Genomic DNA, 16,389 nt, shown 5'->3' on the forward strand with positions numbered 1-16,389 from the left:
GGAAATTAATAAACATTCTTTCTGTTCTCTATCTCTTCTTCGATCCTTGCCCTAATCGTATTCTGGCAGCTCGTGGTGTGTAATAAACCCATTATTTTGTCAATAAAAATTTATTGAGTAAAAATACATTAAACATTATTTAAATATGCTTGTTGAACATATTTCTGTTACCATTTTATATAACACAAGAATTCCATCTGTATTCCAAAGACAGAGAATTTTGAGCACTTGTTTTCTGTATGTAAGTATGGCGTTTAATATGATTTTGGCAGTATGTTTAATGACAGTTTTTGGAGTAGCTAAATTTGGTCTCTCTGTGAATATTCTTGTAACTCATTGAATAGGTGTTTGTGCTGTAGCCAAATACTGATTATTCTTCTAAGAGCATGTGCATGAACATCCATGCACATGGCTTCCAAATCCAAAATCTTAAATACCATTCAAGATGGTGAAAGGAAAGAAACTTACATTACAGATTAAAATTGCACGTAAGGCTTATACTGTCATCTGATCTAATGGCTCCTCAGCAAATATCTAAAAATGAACTGAGAAAAAGAGGATCGTTATTTACATTTTACCAAATTACTTACAACTTTTGGTGTCTTGATCTTTGGAATGCAGACTAAGATGCCTTAAGATGGCCTCTTTTTACATAAATAGTCAGCACGTGCTTTCTTATTGCCCTTCTTCTAGCAACCCATGCAGCTCATTGTGTGTCCTTTCTCAACAGTGAAACAGTCATCAGTCTGCCACACGATTCTTTCCTGACCCAAACCAGGAAGGCTTGAGGATAACCACTGGCAAAAACTTGTTGTATATTATACTGTGGAAAACTTTAAGCCAGGAAAATAGAGGTGCCGAAGTTTTAAGAAATTGGGGATAAGGAGGGACAGTGATGTGCCTTGCCTCTCTATTAAGAAAAACAGGCAAACTGCAATGCCTGGCAATTCCAGTTCCGCTGAAAAGTGCTCTCTCCTCTCCATGGCACTTGGTGGCCCCACAGGCATGAAGAAATGAAGACTGGTCCACTATCAACAGAAACCTGATGTGGAAGATTCAAGGACAGTAGGTTGTTTTCTTTACCACTAATCCCAGAATAATTTTCAGTGTTATTCAGAAACCACACTAAAGTGGAGAACTAGTAGTACTTACTATCTCCCAAATCTGAGTGTGTGCCCTGGCCAAATGCCAATCCCATAGCAGAGTGCGACTCAGGCATGCAACAGTCTTTTTCCCTGGGAAGGAAACTTGAGCATGAGTACTCAAAAGAAACTGCAGTGTTCTCCAGCCAGGTTTTAGCCCAATATGCACCTGCACTCACTCTAGATGCAGCCTTGGAGAGCCAGTGTCTAGAGACTAGGAGTTTAAATACATTCTAAAGTAGGTGTTGATTTCATCAAGATTGCAAAGACTGCAAAGATCGCAAAGATTTCTGCTAGTGGTGTTCAAAGAAATTCAAAGGCAGATACAGAAATTATGGAATCATGAGTTCAGAAGTGACACCAGAGCAGTGTTGCCTCTGAAAAGTTTGGGAAGCACTAGATTAGATTAATGAGATATAAAAGCAGAAAAAATCTTTTGCAAGAGTTGGTCAAATGGAAATTAGACCTACAACAGGAATATTGATGAGGACTCTTGAGCCAGGAGAAGGCTGAAGTTAAGAAGCTTGGACACGCAGGTTGGGCATTTAGCAAGGGCTTGAAGAGCTGGCAAAAGCTTGAATCAGTAGAAGGAAGCAGAAGAGAGCAGGTAGACCTGAGGAAGGGATAGTCTAGGGTGGTAGGGAGGAGGGGTACAAAGGTACAGTAAAGAGATTGCACAATTTAGTATAGATGACAGGCCAAAAGAAGTCAGTAAGAATAAAGGTCCTGTGAGAAGGGAATAGGTGGGGAGTAGTAAAAGAGAAACCTAACACAGAGGAGGACAAGTGGTAGGGAAAGGGGCAAATAGAGTGTGTGGGGCAAGAAAGGAAAGGGGGAAGGAAGGGGGGGAACCTGTGTCAGGAAAATCTGTAATAGCAGGAGAATTGTGATCTTTAAAAATGCAGTTTAGGAGATGAGGTTTGAAGGGGCAGTAATGAGCAACATCCTACTTTGGGTGGGGAAGAGGGCGATCACCACAAGGCACTTTTCAGTGTGGAGCTCTGTTCCTGTGTGCTGTTTTCTAAGGTGAGCAGGCACATGCTGCCTATAAGGGCCACTATCGTTTCCCTTTAGCAAAAAGCTTTGCCTCCAGCTATAAGATTACAACTGCTTTGTAGCAGAACACTACACTGGCAAGTCTGTTCACAAGCTGGATACTCAAGACTTGCCATGCAAAAATTAGTAGTCACTTTGAGAACTAAGACTGTATTTTTAAATATGTGCAAGGAAGGAAAGTTGCTGCAGCACAGGAGCAAGCAGCATTCTTTGGTAGAGAAGCTGAATGAGTATGGGTTGCAGCCTGCGGTCCTTACACAGAAAACATTCTGCTGTAATATGCAACAAATGAAGGGGTTATTTTAATAATTGTTGTTAGCTTCTAGATCTACCCCTGCTCCTGAAAAATAGCTAGAAATGAATGGCTCACCCTCTGGGTCTGAGACGTTGGCAAGGGGAGCATTAGCTCTAACTTGCTCTCCGTGGGGAGCAATAGAGTAGTTTTTAGAGCCACATGACTCTAACACACATGACTTAGTGACCCACAACCACATGTGGACGTTTCTAGAAAAATATAAATTGGTCCAGCAGTAGATAAAGAGGATCGTGAATTTTACTTGCACTAGACATAAGATCAGATGACCTTAAGTATACATGCAGATTTTTTTCCTGTTATTTTCAATCCTTTTTACCTAATAGTTTGTTCCAACTAGTAAATAAACTACTCTGTTTTAGAAAGGTATTGATGACGTAAAACAGATTACACCTAAAAGGCAATAAATGGTTGATGTACATGTGATAAATCACAGGTCTTAGTCTAAGTGAACAGATTTCTCCTCAGAGTGGGTAAAGCAAAAGCCTAAACACCAAAAACAGTAGAAGGAAAACAGAAGTGCAGCTAGGCTGTAGCAAACACTGGATTAAGCTTTTTTTGGACATTGATAAGAGGTTTTCCTTACATGGGATTTCAGAGTTAGGGTTTCAGCAAAACAGGTATCCACTGGACCTGCAAAATGTGATTGCAATAAAAGCGATAGAGAAAGCATCATCTGTTAGCTGTTAGACCCAACATCCAAAGTAGAACAACAAGAAGTACTTCCTTTATAACATTTTCCCAGTGATGTCATATGACATGGACAGGCAGCAATAGCATTCCGCTACGCATTAATGCAGCCTGTTTTCAAATTTGAAAACATTGATGGGGCCTGTTTCTGAGACCGACAACGAATGGATTACTCAGAATGAGAGAAATTCATATTCCATTGTCACCAGTCCTGAGTCATCAGACCTTGTGGAGTCTACTCTTACAATTCCCAGGCTGGAAGAGTGTGCATTGTTGCCATATACCTGCTATCATGCATTGAAATATGTGAATGTAAATAATGGCCTCACTTAAGTAAAAGGGAGTTTTCATTCTTGACTTCTAAGCAATGTGTCATTCTATGAAATCAATTTGCCCAAATATCATTTATTATCTAGAAAACAATGAAGAATGTGAACTAGTATTCTTAGAAAAATAATTATTGCCATAGATTTCAAGGTCTGAAAAATGCATCTGAATGGAGAATTCAGTCTCCTGGCTACCAGAACAAAGCAGGTAAGGTATTCTTTTTGCTCCGAGTACAAAACCGTTATGTTAGTAGTAGTAGTTAGCAGTGTGTACAGGCATCATTGTTCCTGCAAGAATCCACTCATTACGTTGGTTTACATTTACAGTTTGCCACAACATGATTTGATTACAGTGTCCAGTGATATGAGAACTGGTGTATACTAAGTGTTCAGGAGGAACTGAACTTTAGTAAAGACACTTTTGCTTAACCAAGTTCAATTTCATATGTTCTGTGGCAAGCTTTACTTAACACTTACATTGAGTACTCCTAGCTTCTTACCCCACACTGAATTCTTTGCAAGCTGAAAAACCTCTGTGGCTTAAATTTTAAAAAGAAGATGTTGTGGCATGTGAAAACCAACCATACAATATTATAATACCATACTAGAAAGCATTATATATCTACCCTAATTTACCTAACATCCAAATATATAAACTGGAAAATTTTAAGTTAAAATTGAAAGACTTTTGCATTTCCAGTGCCCAAATACTATATTTGGGGGTGTTGGCAAATTCTCAGGGAACAGGTAAATTTGTAAGCATCCAAGAAAGCACAGAAGAACTTCAAGATTTTTGGCTAAAAAAGGGCAATGGACTTTTCTGGCACCAAGGAGAAAATATCTTCCCCTTTCATCACTAATCTGGGCAAGCATAGAAGTAACTAGTAATTTCATAAATATTTGATTGCCCTGAAAACGCCATGCATATTCTTATTTTATTCACAAAAGTAATCACATTGACACCTGTGATAATGATGTACAAGGATACCATTATTGCACAGACCTCATGTATTCACAACAGCTAACTTCAGGCATCTCTGTTACATGCAGAATTTGGAGCTGAGGCTTTTTATAAACGTCAGTGAAGTGAAGAACGCTCTCTAGAGTGGGATTCAAACATATAAATGAGAAGTTTATTGCTTTTAATTAACTACACTGTGAATTTAGCTACATGTCTAACATTATAGACTATGTGAATACCTGAACTACAGTTTTCAGTCTAGCAACTTTTGGCAAAATCTGCCTCCTGCATGATGATGATGTTCTCTTTCCATTCATAATATTTCTGACTCTACCTGTCTAGGATGAGGTAGCTCTGAGCATCCATCCAATGAAAAAGAGCTATTACCTAAATATATCTGAATGAGGAAGAAGAGTCTAAAATTATAGTTGTTTTATATATATATACACAGACACGCACACAGACACAGACACAGACACGCACGCATGTATTGAAAGACTGAATCAATCCTTTTGCAAGGATTGCTCTTCTCTGTGGAATCTAAGCCAAGTTTCAGCTGGGAACAAATAATTGAGTTATATAAGTACCCATAAAAATAGACTGACCCACATCTATAACAACAGGATCACATTATAATAAAATGGTATTTATTGTATAATTTCCCTAAAGTAGAAAGCACCTATGTAAATGCATTTATTCAAACAAAGCCATATAATATTTGGTCTACATTATTCTTCCATGGAGCTCTGCAATGTGGTGGTTTACATGCATGTGAGCCAGAATATGAATATTTTGCCTTTCTGGTACAATGCCATTCTGCAGAGAAGATGGATATCCAGTTCTGAATATCATGATCTGTATTTGCACCAGAAGACTGAGCAAAATCAGAGCAAAAGTAGCTGCATACAAAAAAATAGTGTTAAGTAAAATCATGATTTATTATTTCTCAAATAGGCCACAGTACTGTACAGTTTTGTTTACATTACTACAACCTATCAGAATAGAGCTGTAGTGAGCACAGTTCTGCACACATCAGGGAATCTGCAGCTGCAGATTTGAATAGGATAGGAAACATTATATAAACTTACTGCACATGCTGCTTCTCCAGCTGTAATAGCTAATATGTCAAGACACGCTTATAGAAGCAGACGCATGCATATGTGCATCACAGACAAGGTAGGTGCACAGCTGGAATTCAAACCAATGTGCATTTACAACTCTTGTCCCCACCCCTCTTGCACAGCTTACAAATGCATGACCTGCCACTGTATACTCCAAATAATTGAAGTTCTCGCTCTCTTTAAAGCTAAAAGCCAGAAGTATGAGATAGCAACTGTGAAAATTTGATATTTCACAATACTCACAGACTAGTTTTACCATGCAAAATCAGTTCCCAAACCAATAGCACATATATAATAAGAACACCTTTCTTTAGCTACCAATCCTGGTGCTCAAAAGCCAACTTACAAATGCTTACAGGCTAGCTAATTCAGAATTAATTTTCCTCCAGATAAGACCATGATCTACTTCGAAGTAATGAATATTTCCATGCCAATTTCTACCTTTAATTCTTAGCTGTATTGTCTATAACATTATTTTTTAGATTTTTTTAAATATGGCAAGAATTCTTTAGTAACAGAGAGACTGTATCTCTCTAATATTCTTATAGGTGAAAAAATAAATGCTGACAGTAGCTAAGCATGGAAAATTTCAGCTTAAAATATTTCAATAAGTAATGAAGGACTGAAAATAGGGCTTTAGAATGAAAATCATTTCTAACCTTGTTGCATTTGCCACCTGTTCAGCTGTCATATACGGTTTATAAGATATGGGTGTATGTTTCTGAAGCAGACATATACACATAGATCTGGCTGCTTAACCGGCAAAATATAAATCTAACAGATCAAGTACAGTGTAGAAAGGGCAAATACATTTTTTGCCCTGGTTAGCCACTGTACCTTTAACACTGATGCAGAAGTAGCCACTTTAGGCAAACTTAGGTTCCAGTTGCCACTTGAGCTTAGCTGAAAGATAGCTCCATTTCAGGGAGCATTGACTCAAGCGTGTCTCAGCTGAGTCTGTCAATAAGAGCAATAACTAAGTGTTCTCTGTGATATAGAGTCCAGTGCTCTGAAAGTTAATCAAGACTACAAGGTCATATTGCACTGGTTATTGAAGAACCATCAAAGCAGTTTTTGCTGGATGCTATTCTAACATGGACTGAATTCAAGAAATCTACAATAGAAATTTGAGATGAAATCTGCATAATGAATGATGAGTTCTCCAGCTAGCACATATGATCAGATGGTCCACGTATCCCTGTAAAGAACCGTAAATCATCACAGCATTTCAGATGCCCTAATGTGTCAGATAACAATTTTGACTTTCTGAAGTAAGGGTAATGCTATATACAAGAGAACATCAATGCCTTGAACAATGTGCTTTGTTCTCTACGTGTTTTTGTGTGCGATTGCAGCATTGTGGTCATTATACATGTGTTTGAAGTTAAGAGAAATTAAAAATTAGAAGATAAAATGTACATACAAACCAGCCCAATGACTGGTCAGTCAAAAGCCCACTGAAGCCAATAGGACATTAATTCCCAGTGGCAACTAAGCTTGTGAATCTTTTAGACCATTTTGAAAATTTTGCCCATCTCTGAAAATAATCGAATGATTCTGGAGCGAAAACTTACTGCGATTAGTGGATCTTGTGTTTATGCATTGGAACTTCAGGAGGTGAAAATGCCTCTAATATTATGAATGTTAAGAAAAAGTAATATTTTTCATTTTGCACATAGACTGGGCAACTTTTCATCAGAAAAGACTGATATATATGACAAAAAGGAAGCTATGTAAATTAAAGCATCTAAAACAAGTGACAGTAATAATTAGTCTGCTGAGTGTAGCCCTCTCTATAGAATGCTTGCAGTGAACAGTACAGATTCACCTCTTCTTATGTATATCTTTCCTGCTGGACTCAAAAGCTTTGCAAAGTCTTAATTTACAACTTTCTAAAAGGAAATATTTCAAAAAGTAAGCTGTAAGCAAAGTAAGAATTCTATTGGAAGATTCAGTTTACCAGGGTATAACGTTCACTGCACTAATTTAAAATTTACCTGCAATTAATCCTATATCTAGCAACTGGAAAACAGAGGAAATTTTGTTCTAAAGCACAGTTTTCAATTGCAGAAGAGAGGAATTCAATTGCTCAGTTCTTAATCAAGGTCTCAGATAGATGTTTGCAAAGTTTTTTTTTCTTTAAAGATGGCCATTTAACAGCAGGGACATTCAGCTGCAGATCACAAAATAAAATTTCATTTCCTTGGCCCTATCTTTTCTCAGCTTCCAAACATTCTGGGGCTCTGTGTCAGCTCAAATGTTCCTTTGCTTGTCATCCTTAAAAGCACACCCAGTGCTGGCAATACAGTGATATGCCAGCCTAGGCAACTGAACTTGCAGTGACTTTGCACAACTGTGCAGCATATAAGAGCAGCTGAGGTTCCTCTGGAATGCACAGCTGGGAGATTTCTTGAGCTCCAGTGACAGCTCCTGTCCCCAGTCATACACCCCATTCACTCTGATACTGACATAACTGGAGGAGAACTTATAGCAGCTATAGTCTTAAATAGCAAATTTAAGAAGTCTCTGTCATTCATGTATAAAAGCCCCTGTGAGCCACAAATGGCCAGTAGCTCACTGGAATTGGGGGAATAAGTAATGCTTTCAAAGACTTCTCTTTTTGACTTCTGAGCCTAGCTTTTGCACTGCAGATTATCTGCTAAGTAATTATTCTCAGCAAGTGGAGCGATGAACAAAAAAATAGTTCTTGAAATGCCAGCTGACAAAAATAATTCCTTCCTGGGAAATCAGAACATCCTCCTCTCCCCTCTGGCAATCCAAACTCACACTGTGTTGACTGTGAGGACTTGAATCACTTGTTCTCTTACCAGCAAGAAGTAAAACAGAGTATTAGTGTCCACAGATCTAAGGTACATGAAGTCTTGGTGCTCTTGGACTCAGCAGACCCTGAGCAGTGAGCTCTTCTTGGTGAGCCTCCAGCTAGCTCTCCGGTGGCACCATAGGAGAAGGAGTCAAGTGGGACATTTTACAATAACATACACTGGAGGTGGGAGTCATTAGCTTATTTGAAATTTTGAATTATCATGTTCAGATATATTGAGTTAAAAAATAGCTTAACAATTGGCAATTCTGATCTTCAAGGTGAGAAAACGTAACATTTTATCAAGATGATAATTTTTTGTTCTTATCTATAGACTGAAAACTGAAAAAACCTCTGAAATCTGACCTGTCTGGAATTGAGTAACTGCAAAGGAACATGGAGTTGGGTGAGTGAAGAACACTCTAAATTAAAATAGAGGGCAACCTTATTATGTATATAAGTATGGAATATATAACGTATTCTCCCATGTATCGCATATGCTTTGTAATTTTGCAAACTAATGGAAAGGCAAGCCTTAGGCTTGAGCAATTCTGTGAGAATGGCAATATACATTTGAAAGAATATTTTTATGCATACACTTTTGTTTGAATACTCTTCACCTTTATAAACACAAAGCTTGAAGTTCCTTGAGGTTTGGCACCTTAGAAGTTATTCCACTAGAGACAGATTAACGCACAGTGTTTGTAACTGTAGATATTATGATTCGATATGATAGCACAGTCTATAATTAAGATGTCCTAACATTTCTCACTCTAAGATCCTACTTTCAGTTGCTTGTAACTTTGCCAAATAGGTTTTGGGCTGAAAATTTTCTTGCCAGATGCTTTCCTTAGACTGATTATTTTCTTGTTTGCTTTTTAATTTCACAGATAAGATAATTTAGGCCTTTATAAGAACAAGGCTAGACAAAAAGTGTGTTATGTTGCCCATGTTGAAAACATTGTGTTTTTTTTATTTTAAAAGTTTTACTGCCTGCAATGATTGGAGTAAAAATATTAAATTTGGCAGGAATGAGGGCTTTGTGCTAGGGAAATATTTCTGCTGTCCTTCTAAAAATCTACCCAAATTTGAAAAATTCTATTTTGCAAGTGTTCATAAAAGACTTGCTAGAGATTTAGCTGAGAAATCTGAAGAGTTTGTCTGCTATGGACATACTCAGGGCCACACAAATGTAATTCTTCCTTTGATTACAGCTCTACACTGTGTTAGGCCAAGCACCACAAAGTGTACTTCCAGCACTTCTCAGGGGCCTTTCTGTTGACAGAATGCAGAAGTGAAAACAAATTAATCTGAATGCAGTGTGGACAAAGGACTAATTTAGGAGTTGGTGAGTATATACAGGGAGAAAGAAATGGAAGAAATATGATGAGATAGAGATTGGGACTGTCAATTGCCATGTGTATATGCAAGAGACAGGGACTGAGAGCTTGTGTGAAAGAACAGGCTTAGAGAAGGACAAACAATTAAAACAGACGAAGGAAGAGAACTGAGATTAGCTGAGCAAAGAGACCAGGACAAATAGGCTTGTGAAGAGAAAGAGGATGTTTAGATGAGCATTTCAGGGAGTGGGGTTGAAACTGAAGACCAGCTAAAGCAGGGATTATAGATAGTGCAAGAGGACTAACTGGAAGTCTAGGAGCTGATAAGTGGAAGCTGAATTTGGTTAGGTGACAAGTCAGGAATTGGGGATATGGTAAAAGGGGTAAAGAAGATTGTGAATAAGAGTCAAACAGAACATTAAAGCAACATTTTAAAGTTGCAATGTCAAGCATTTAACACATAGGAAATGCCAACAGTAATACTGTCTTTGAAACCCTAATCTGAACCCTTGGGCACAAGCCTGATGATACACTATTATGGCATGATAATACACTATTTCTTCTACAGAAACTCACCCTTACTCAGTGAATCCCATTAAGAAATCTCCTCTGGGTTTCCACAGGATTATAAATTGAAGGAGATTACAAAACTTCTGCTTCATTGGCTCTAGCAATCAGAAGGTGTGAAAGGTATTAAGCAATGTATTGCCAGAAGGAAAGCTAGTTGAATGGAGATGCTGAAAATTAGATTCTATCTTTGCCTTTGGAAGAGTTCTCATATGACACTGAACAAATAATTTTAATCTAACTTTTCCAGATGGTCACTAATTACATCTTTTCAAAGTGCCTACCTGAGATCTGAGATCTATTTTGAAATAGTGTTGACTAATCACAGCTGCATATGAATTCAGCTGGAACTATGCTTCAGACACAGTGACTTGAAAAGCCAGGTCCTTGGCACCTTGAACTGAACACTGAATATTTCAAAATATTTTTGACTTTAAGCTATCGCTTTCCCATTCTAGAACACAGATAATGTTTCTCACCTCAAATTGTTCTTTGGGTCCAGGTGTCCCTCAAAATAGAGAAACATATTTTAAGTTGGTTATTTCATTTCAAGTTGAATACCTCAACAAACAGTTATGTTATTTAAGCAAAACTACACTTATTTGTCTGTTTTAACTTGAACATTCAGCTCAATTGTACAGGGCTTCTGGCACTTTTCTGATTAGCTTGTGATTCATCTCACACAAGGGGTCAACTAGGTTCTTGAATTAAATGCATAAGGAGAAAAGAACAATAGTAATGGAATGAGAAAATCATTGTAGCTTGTATTTACTGAATTAAATCCTACGTAGTCAGCTTTGTAACTAAAACAGAACCTCCACTTTTGGATAGAAACCAAAGAACAGTTTGGAGTTACAGTAAAATATCTTGTAGACAAATTAATTTCAGTGGAATAATAGTCTGAAGTGTTGCATTCATTTTATTTTCAAATTCAGAAAATCCAGACTGTGATTCTTAGATACGCAAGTAGAGTTTATTAAATGACAGCTAATGTAGGAAGATACAGAGCCAAAAAGCTGGGATAGAAAAGGAAGATTTTTCTGTAGTAGTGTAGGAGGATGAAGCTCAGAAGAGTGTTTTATATCTTTTAGTGACTCAGATAGGTAGTACATACTCATCTGAGAGCCTAATAGCAGAACACCTTGCCACTAACGCTATGTCACTTCCCAGGCTAAAAGGCCGAAAGCAAAGGGTTACACAGGGAAAAACATCAGTATGCTTCGTTCAGCTAAAATCAAACTCAGAGGGCACTCCTAATCTTGGAGTGATGTTTACAGCTCATGATCTTATAATTAAAAGAAAATAATCAAATTCACTAATGTCAGGACTGGAGATGGCAGAACAAAATTTAAATGTAGTTTTTCTCAAAGTACTGAGAACTGAAAACTTAAACTAGAACCTGTTCCATCCCTACATTTGCTGAATATGTGCTATTTTTTTTTCTGTTTCAGACATGCATACTTTGGCACCTTGCATTAAAGGGTCTAATATCAATTCTCCCTGAAGCAAACTTCCAAATCACTTTGTAGTAGACAGAGAGAGAATAGAGAGAGTATTATTCCCCCTCTTAACTGAAGACTACCTACAGATGCACAGGAAGGTTGAGGCCTCCTGAATTCCACAAATAAAGTCTGTCAGAGAAACAAGCAAACTCCAGAGCCCATGTTCTGTTCTTTTAACATGACTTTTAACACAACAATTCTTTCCCTTCTAAAAAGTTCATTTAATAATAACTGTTTTTTGCTATTTTAAATGTACATGTCAATATATGTACACTTTCTGGTCATAGGAAAAGTTAGCAACTCTTTACAGAAAAATGACATCAGCCTTCCAGGCCATGAGAATGTTTTTGCATTTAGATTACTGATCCAAAATATTACATAAGTCTTCTGTAAGCAATTCTGTAAGCAGGACCATGTCTTGTATTGAAAATAAGATCAGGAGATATTATAAACTGAGACACTCAATATCTTTTAGATGTTTGTTTAATTTTAATTAAAAGAGTCCCTTGAAACCATAACGAGAGAATTTAATGTAAGAACTGGATCCCCTTACTTCCTGCATGAGAGAGAAACCTATAAAGAGGCTGAATTTTTATGAGTAGTTCACTTTTCAAGGAAAAAGCCATGAGTGTTTATTCAGATCCATGGTCCAGATTTTTGGCCAAAAAATCTGAAAACATTGGTTTCAACATTCTAATAAGGGAAACATGCAAGTTTTAACAGGTGTAATTTTTTATGTTTTCACAGGCTGCAATCAAAAGGAGCTATTAGATCCTGCAGTCTTATCTCCAGTGTAATACAAACTATTAGGTTTTACCCAGATTTCTTACTGTATTACGTTCAGTATTAAGCTATTCAGTTAGATGAATAAGGTTTCAATGCACAGAAGAATAAGAGATTCTTTAGTCACAGTGTCAGATAACAGGACACCTAAGGTGACACCCACGTCCAAGGTCGCAACCAGAGCAGAAGAGTCAATTGGTGATGTCATCCTAGAAGACGAACTACACTACAGAGGAAGGAAAAGTCCTCGCAAGTACTTTGCAAATCTGATGTGGAGAAAATTTCTTTCCATGCCCAAATCTGGCAATCAGTGAAAATCTGAATATGTGAGAAGGACACATTAATTGGGAATCTAAAAGGAAAGATCCTCTGCACCACCTGAAAGCATTAGTTCATTCTGTGTGAGGTCCCTTATCTAGCTGTACCTGGTCTCTGGTATTTCAGAGGAATATTAAAAACCTTGGAATAACTTGCTTACATGTTGCTAATTGCTCATGAGGCAGAAAACAGCCTTACTGACTCTTGCTGGTGAATAACTAATGGCCCTACACATGAGATCTAATTGTAATGATTGTTTTACTGCACAGCGGTAAGTTTTATAAGCATGCTGAGGGCATGGCCTACAATATGCTTGACGCCTGTGAAGGATGGGGACAGAGAGTACCTGTAGTTCACTAGACACAGACTTAGTAAAGCCAGAGGGAACTGCACACCTACAGCCCCATGGACCTACTATATTTTTTTTCTCAGGAGCTGTATTAAAGTACATCATCTTAGAGTGAATCTTGCTTGGAGTTCTGATAAGTGTCTTAAGTCTTCTGCACAGATTTAAACATTGTCAGTTTGCAACACCAATAGAAATTAAATCAGCACCTGAACCTCAATTTTCTTCTTGATGGCATACTATCAGGAAGCTAAAAGAGTGTCAAAAATATATCCCATAACAGAATTGCAAGCCTATTTCCATAAGAAAATGATGGCACAACTGCTGATCCTTTGCCTCCAAGAACTGCTGAATCTGAAACACACTAATTCACACAGTAACCAGGGTTAGGACTCAAGTGAAAACTCAGATCCCAAATGGAAACTAATTAAAGATAGATATCAACAGTAGTTAATGTCACAGTAGAGATATCATTACATTTCTGTATCTCTGTTAATGTAAGAAAGTACAATTACGGCAAGCAAGATATTTATTTATGTCTTACTTCTGCTTTTAAAAGGGATCTCTGATTTTTTCTTATCAGTGTTGTCAAGCCAATGCACAATAGAAAATTATACTACCGGAACTAAGGCCTATGCCAATTATTTTTAATATAGGATCATAATATATTTTCTTGCGTATTGGTAACAACAGTAAAGTGGCACTGTTGTGGAACTGATACAGACAAGATCTTGAGTAGATTAATGTGTTTTAAAAAGTGACCACAAATAGCACTTCTGAATGGAAATTTGCAGCATCTACTTAGAAAAGCCATCCATTATTGCAAATTATGAAGGGAAAGGAAAGGATTACATTATAAAAGGTCCTGACTATAGCTGAGGCTCTGTGTGGACTGGCAGATGCAAAGCTCTCTAGATCAGAGATCTGTGGCACTTGAAGGACTGGACCCTGTAAAATGTGTGCATTTACATGCGCCCTGTAGAACCGGGCACATGTAAAATATGATTCGAATTTTCAAGTCTCTTTTGTCTTTGTCAGTATGTGTCTCTCACTACTTCTTAAGTATCATGGAACATATCTGGTACCTAAAGCTGAATGACGGGCCTAAAATCTTGCATTTTTGCTATATGATGTGAAGTTAAAAGATTCAGTATAACAGATGCGATTTATACAAGCAAACAGCAATAAATATGATATTTACTTACTGTAAGTGCTTTCAGTACCTAAGGTTGAAGAACCATATCTTTCTCTGGTATAATTCCATGGGTTTCAACGGAATCATGGAAGGATAAATTTGATGCAATATCTTCAGCTGGTCACCTAGCAAACAGTAGATACATTTCCTTTGTGTAGAAGTCTGCATACAATCAGTTTGCCATCTAGTGGCAACTATTTTGAACACAGACAGTAATTTGAAACTGTATGTTATTTTAAAAATCAATGTGTATTCAATCATCTGAGGTGTATAAAGATATTGACTATTATGTAAAAATTATTTCAAAGCCTACAAGAGTAACTTTCTTTGTTTACCCAGCATTTTCATAGCAGCATTGTATAATCAAACAGAAAAAGTTTCTTGACTCAAGCTGACTATCTAACACAAAAACATTTGTGCGGTAACACTTTCTGTGCAGACTGGCTGGATATATATCACCTGTAGCATTTTGCATCAAAGAAGATGGACCAGAATAATGATGGTTACCTATCTTTTAATTCACACATCTCCCTGTCCTGCCAGTCTCTCTGGGATTAACAGAAAAGCACTTCCATCACTGAAAATTTTTACATGGCAGAACTGTGGCCCTACCTGAGTAGCCTCAATGACTGCAAGAGAAGCAGCTCATGTGGGAAAAGCAAAGACATGGCCAAGTCAGATTGTTTGTATTAAGGTTATGAGTTACTAATAGAAAGAACAGTCACAGCTAGCAACCACATTCCATACTTCATAACCCAAAGCAGCTACTAGATCTGCTCAGCAAATGCAAAAAAGATGTATTTTGGTGATGGATAGCCTGGTAGCACTTATGCACTTATGTAACTGTGTTTCTTTTCTCTACTTTTAATGCTAATTTGGCTATTCTTAAGAGTGACTGGAGACTTATCTACTTATAGCACTTAAATGATCTTTGTTACTATAGTATTTATTGCTTCACTATTATTACCATATGTGTCATGACATAGGAAATGTATCTGACGTAGGGGAATGCTGTTATCTTATAATACAGCTAAACGGCTCATAGCTTCAAATTCCAAGTGGCAAGGACTTCTGATCTCCCTTCTGCACAAATAGCTCTGTAAGTTTCATAGTAAGTTTAGAAAACATTAAAACCAATGTCAGGATACAATGTCCCTAGTCCTACTTCGAAAACAGTAAAAAGAAACGAGTCCTGCATGTCTAAATTCTACTGGGAGCCAACTCCATAATCATGGAGATGAAATACCTGAGAGCCAATGGATGTCAACTACTCTAGAAGACATGCCAAATACCTAGCAGTAGCTGATCTCAGTGAATGACAGGAAACAAAGGGTGACAAAAGGTCGGAAAGGACCACAGGTCCACCAATATTGGAAGTACCCTTACTTGGCAGAGGAATCCCAGAGAAACTGAAAACTTAGCAATGTGATGTAACAAATTGGATTCAGAGAAGATTTATGTTGCTGAAATTCGTATTAGGATGTCATTAGCTTTTTTACTGTGGAAAGCCAGTCAATAATGAATTCTATCAAACTGGAGCTGTACTAAAGAGCTGTTGAAATACATTTTAGAGATATCATAAAAAAAATTTTTTTTGTTTTCCTGACAAAGATCAGTTGGATCTAATGTCAGAGGAGCAATAAAGAAAAAATTGTTTAGCTGAGAGAATATGTCAGGTTTCTGAGCTTAATAACATGTGTGTTTACACTGTATTAGTCAAAAACATAAATATACGTAGAGGTTTCATTGAGTTACTGAATGTGTCTGTATTCAGCCTCTTATTCGGTGATCACTGACAAAGGCTTAATTCCATGAAAAATAGATTTTTGTCCCTGTTGCCAGCATAGCTATGATACAGTGACCTACACTCTGTTCTGGGCCATGAATCATGGTCACAAGAGTTAATTA

Source organism: Apteryx mantelli, chromosome 3 (assembly GCF_036417845.1).
Source record: "Apteryx mantelli isolate bAptMan1 chromosome 3, bAptMan1.hap1, whole genome shotgun sequence".
Lineage (NCBI taxonomy): Eukaryota > Metazoa > Chordata > Aves > Apterygiformes > Apterygidae > Apteryx > Apteryx mantelli.